The following is a 6,124-nucleotide window of genomic DNA, read 5'->3' as shown; positions in this document are numbered from 1 at the left end:
AGCATAAGTGCCATGAAACTGATACAGAATATGATTGGAATTTGTGGGGAGGAGAGATCACACCTCCTACTAGGGTAGGAAAGAGTAGTGCAGGAGAGAGCCCTTCTGAAGGAAGGAGTCTTTCAGGCAGGGTTTGAAGAGAGGGCTCAACTTTAATAGGCAGAAGTGGGGTAGCAGTTCAGCTAGAAGGCAGGATATGAAGAATGGCACAATTGCTCTGTTCCTAGAGATGTTTTGAAGTATTTTTGAGGGTTCCTGCTCAATGGCACCCCACTCCAGTACTCTTGCCTGGAAAATCCCATGGATGGAGGAGCCTGGTGGGCTGCAGTCCCTGGGGTCTCGAAGAGTCAGACACGACTGAGCGACTTCACTTTCACTTTTCACTTTCATGCATTGGAGAAGGAAATGGCAACCCACTCCAGTGTTCTTGCCTGGAGAATCCCAGGGACGGGAAGCCTGGTGGGCTGTCGTCTATGGGCCGCACGGAGTCGGACACGACTGAAGCGACTTAGCAGCAGCAGCAGCAGCTCTTGATATTTGGCTCAAGCTCAGTGAAAATAGGCAAAAGGCTGTTTTAGAGCCTTAGTTTGTTGGTATAAATTATGAAGCTGAATTTCTGCGATGAAACAGTATACTATCTTGTAGCTAATTATTATAGCAGGAAACACATCTGAATCCAGACATGGAATAAATCATTTAGATTGGGAGAATTTTTTTGTGTGATAATCAAAAGTAATTATAAAAGTAACTATTACTTTGGTCTATCCAAGTTTCTTCTCATGAATATTGCTTTGTTGTTTTTCTTAAAGATTTTTTGATATGGACCATTTTTAAAGTCTTTATTGAATTTGCTACAATATTGCTTCTGTTTATGTTTTGGCTTTTTGGCCCCAAGGTATGTAGGATTTTAGCTCCCTGACCAGGGATCCAACCTGCACTCCTTTCATTGAAAGGTGAAGTCTTAACCACTGGGGTGCCAGGGAGGTCCCTGCTTTGTATTTTTTTAGAAAGGGTTATTTAAAACAAATGATTCTCGTAATTGTGGGGAAGTCTAGTGGGGAGGAAATAAAGGATGGAAGGTTATAAGAATCTTAAAAAAAAAAGGGCAAAAAACTGAAAAAAGAATTCCAGCATAGGAAAATACCATCCATGTGTTTGTCCCCTTCTCCCCCAGTGAGCAAGAGAAACAGAAATGAGACTCTGAGTTCCAGGAGACAGAACAGCACCATCTGTCCCCATCTGACCTGAAACCAGACTTTGTACAGATGTTTTCCCTCAAGAAAACCAGTCTGTTGGCAGTACATTGGGAAACAATGAGTTGCCCTTCCCCAACAAAAAACAGGAAAATAAGATTGCCCTCTAAAAGTTAGACAAATAAACACACAAATAATTAGCCATCTGTGGAAGTAAAACCAAGAGATGGTCTTCAACATCTCTCAAAACTCCAACGAAGGGGACCTCAGATACATCTCAGGATGCAGAACTGGAACGTGGGGCCTGTTAGTTTAGCAAAGCTCAACAAAGTGTATTCCTCGAATAGAACAAGGATGATCAAACTGGATCTCAGAAAAGATAGCGACCATACAAGACGTTCTAGGAAACAAGATTCTGAACTCCAAAAATCCAAACTTGCTAATCATGGTATATGCGTGCTCCGTCGTGTCTGACTCTTTGCAACCCCATGGACTGTAGCCCACCAGGCTCCTCTATCCGTGGGATTCTCCAGGCAAGAATACTGGAGTGGGGTGCCATTTCCTCCTCCAGGGATCTTCCCGACCCAGGGATCGAACCCACATCTCCTGCCTTTCCTCCGTTGGTGGGCAGATGCTGTACCACTGAGCCACCTGGGAAACTGGTCATAGAGAGGCAGGATTAATTCACCAAGCTCCCCCTGTCTAGGTGAGCTGTCCCCTGTGCTCTTGAGTCCTTGCCACTGGCTGCTTTCATTCTCCATTTGAAGAATTAATGGTATTTTTACAAAAAGAATTAATGGTGTGATACTGTTCCTTCCCCTAGACTCATTCCTAAAAAGAACAGAACAGAAAGAAAATAAGACAAAGTTATTCCAGAACTGAGAGCTCTTAAATCCTCTTCCTAAGCTATTGCTGGCATCTGGCCACAAAAATCCCTGTTAGTTCAGGCCAAGAGAAAAACTTCCTCTTCTTAGAAACGTATGTGGGGAGAGTTCCCTGGGGGTCCAGTGGTTAGGACTTCAGGCCTTTACTGCGGTGGCCTGAGTTCAAACCGAGGTCACGGAACTGAGATCCCACAAGCCAGGTGAGGCAGCTAAAAAATAAAGGTATGTGGGAATTCTCCGCTGGGGTTCATCATCCAGCAAAGGCTTTCAAGCAGTTGTTAAGCTGCCAGAAACAAGTGTAATATGTGTAGTATTGTTATTGAATAGATGTGTTTACATATAAATATATGTGCTAAATACAAGTATTTAAAACAGACCAAACACTTATATATTCGGTAGACTTGTACTGAGCATCAGCCACTATCCTAGCACTTCTATCCCTTTTAATCCATCTCATTCTCATGACTACCCTGTGACATGGGCACATTAGCCTAATTTGCTTGAGGAAACAGGCTTAAGAGCCCTGCTAAAAAGCGTTGGCTTAGTAGGACCAAAGTTAACATTTGAGTCCAAGTCGGCTTCAGAGTTTGCTTTCACGGCACCTGCTCTGCATGGAAGTGAAGAGAAGCGGCGCAGGCCAGCACAGGTTGCGGCGGTAGGGCATATTGCTTCAAGGCACTCACCATGTCCCGCAGGATTGCTGTAGACAGATAACGAAGAGTGAGGCTGTAGTGCCTCCTGAGAGGAAGGCGGAAGGCCCCAGGAGGAGGTGAGTGCTGTTCTCTCACTTTCCTCTTTTTTGGAGAGCCAGCCCTTCCCTGTTTCAAAGCTGCCCTGCTTTATCCAAGAGGTTTTGTCCTCAGAGAGACAGCAGTGAGTGATCCTGAAGTAGGATCTTATTTCTGTGCCCAGAAATTGTTCAGGAACCCCGTTTCAGGGAGGCAAAACCCAGTACACAGTTTATTATCAGAAACTCAGCACAACATGTGGGAGAGCACGCAGAGAAACAGTTTACTTAAGACAGAAGCAGGGCAGAGATTCATACCCAGAGGACAGTGTGGGTTTCCTGAGTGAGGAGCCTGCCAGAGACGTGATTTAAATCGCCTAGATGGGGTCTTTGCTCGCCTCTGGCCAACTGTCTCGCTTCTTTTCCCGCACCTGACTTGCCTTTAGGCCCCTCCCGGCAATGTGTAGGTGCATCTTTTTGTCAAGATGAACTCCAGCACAAAGGCCTACAGGAGGTCGGCAGCACCTACTATGGGGCGGCGCCCCCTCCCTTTTTGACCCCAGAGGAGCCTTCCTGCCCATGTGCAGTCAGCGAGGTCTCCTTGAGCTCAGGAGTAATAGATGTGGTCCTCTGATCTCTTTACTCCGGCAGAGCTCAGCTCCTGCCATTAACATTGCCCTTGGAGTGTCGGGGAAAACAAAGCTCCAATTTACTCTGCTGCACAGACTCCAGCTGCTCAGCCTAGGGCCTATCTCCTACCTCAGTTTGGATGGTGTTAGCTGCCTGGGGGCCTCTGATTCCAGAGTGGCCAGAGCCTGCCATGGACTTTACTAGAGCAGTCGGTATGAATGCCGTCTTCTCTGGGATCGAAACCTGTAAGCCCCCGTGAGCTGGCTGTCACACTCAGAGGCACCCAAGCGGGTGCAGACAAAGGATGGGGAGGCCTGACACTCTTTTGAGAGACCCTGGACCTCAGCTTCCCAGAAGGGATGTGTCATTTCTTCCCTACCTTCTCAGGTGAATTGGTACTCTTTCCCCTTTACAAAGTGGCGTTTACCTGGTGAATTAATCATGGCTCAGAGTGAGGTCCTCAGTCTTGCAGATTTAGAGATTCTGTTCCCTGAACAGAGCCTCATGAAGAATACCTCACTGATAGGAGTGGGGACTCTCAATATGATTAAACTCTGAGTAACTTAAATGATTAATTGAGAATAAGAGGGTGAGCTCTGAAAGTATCAAACATTTGAATTGACCTTACCAGTCTATTTTCTCCCTGCAGACATCTGAAGTGAAATTATCAGCAGGTTACCTGGTGTCCCTCATGGATCCCTAGGCCTCTACCCTTGGACAAAGTGTGCTTGTTCCCAAGCCTCCGAGATCCCAGGTGGCACAGTGGTAAAGAATCTACCTGCCAGTGCTGGAGACACAGAAGACCCAAGTTCAGTCCCTGGGTCAGGAAGATCCCCTGGAGGAGGGCGTGCCAACCCACTCCAGTATTATTCTTGCCTGGAGAATCTCATGGCCAGAGGAGCCTAGCGGGCTGCAGTCCATGCGGTCACAAAGAGTCGGGCACAACTGAAGGAGTGAACATGTGGTCCCTAGCCTGCGTCTAGGACTGTAAACTTCATGAGGGCTGGGATTAGGTCTCACTCGTAGTTGGATCCCCCCAGCCTAAAATAGCGCTAACACACTTGGTATCACTCCAGAATGTCCAAACATGTTTCAGTCAGCAAAATAACCAAGTCTCATCAGCGCTACTGTGAGATATAAACCACACACCATCTACTGATCAGATGAAAACATTGCCTGCAGTGGTGAAACAGGACTGTGATGTTAGCCAGACTACTTCCCAGTACTTAGATGGATCCATGACCCCCTGTCCACTGATCAGCACTATGGCAAAGACCACCAAGGCCTCGGGACTTCTGTCATCCTCTGGGAGGACTCTGTCACTGCCTCAATCCTGAGGGCTCTGTGGACCCATTGGTGTCTGCTCTGTGTGGGTCCTGAAACCTCACGTGTATATTAACATTTTGTTGTTGAACAAGTGGCTTTCCTACAATAGACAGGGAACAGAGGCTCACATGGATTAAGTAGCTTGCAAGCTTCATATCACTGGCTCCTAAATTCTGTAGGATAGCTCGTTCAAGGCTTGCTTTCCACTGGGCTTTAAGAGCATCAGCTTTTCATTTAACTTGAGAAGAGCAGAGGATGGGGTTTCACTTTGGGATTCTTTTCTTGGATGGGTCACTTAAATTCTGACACTTATATTCCCTATTTGAAAATACAGTCACAATAACAATACTAACATCTGATTTGTAGACAATACTTTATAGTTTGTAAAATACGTTATTTCCATTTGACGCATTCGACAATGCTTTGGCTAGACAGATCAGTGGCTGATTGCTAGAGATTATTAGAGTGGTTTTCCCCAAGTCATCCAGTAGGCAAGTGACCAGGATAATTCCAGTCTTCTTGACTGCCTGTCCCAGACTCTCTCCACCTACTTGCCCTGCCTCATCCATGCACTGATAGCAGTCATAGTTGCATGCATGTTCAGTCGCATGACTGACACAGTTCAGTCGCATGCATGACACAGAGCCTGACTCTGTGGGACCCCATGGACTATGTCCCGCCAGGTTCCTCTGTCCCTGGAATTCTCCAGGCAAGAATACTGGGGTGGGTTGCCACGCCCTTCTCCAGGGGATCTTCCTTACCCAGGGATGAAACATGTGTCTCTAATGTCTCCTGCATTGGCAGGCAGGTTCTTTACCACTTAACACCACCTGGAAGCCAGCAATCAGAGTTAGGTCTGGAAATATCATACAATGTATTTCATCCACCACAGAATTTGATGAGGCTGAGTTTATTGTGATCTGTGACTGTTGAGCTCCTCCTGTGTGGATGTCAGCAGGCCAGGAGCTATGGGAGCTACCAGGAGAAGGTAACTAAAATGTGCACTTGTCTGCCTGGACACCGATTCCCATGCGCTCTGTCCACTGAGATTTGATTCCAAACTGACTCTTTTTGGTGTACAGTTTTATGAGTCTTGACAAACACATGCAGTTGTGTGACTATCACCACAGTGATATCTTATGGTTATTGATATCTAGCAAATAACTTCATCACTTCAAAAAATTCCCTTATGCTCCTTTATAGTCAGTGCCCATGGATTGTAGCCAAGTCTCCTCTGTCCCTGGAATTCTCCAGGCAAGAATACTGGGGTGGGTTGCCATGCCCTTCTCCAGGGGATCTTCCAGACCCAGGGATCAAAACCGGGTCAAATCCCACAGTGCAGGCAGATTCTTTACCATCTAAGC

The sequence above is a fragment of the Bos javanicus genome, chromosome 2 (assembly GCF_032452875.1).
Source record: "Bos javanicus breed banteng chromosome 2, ARS-OSU_banteng_1.0, whole genome shotgun sequence".
In the NCBI taxonomy this organism is placed as follows: Eukaryota; Metazoa; Chordata; class Mammalia; order Artiodactyla; family Bovidae; genus Bos; species Bos javanicus.
This window is presented reverse-complemented; position numbering follows the sequence as displayed.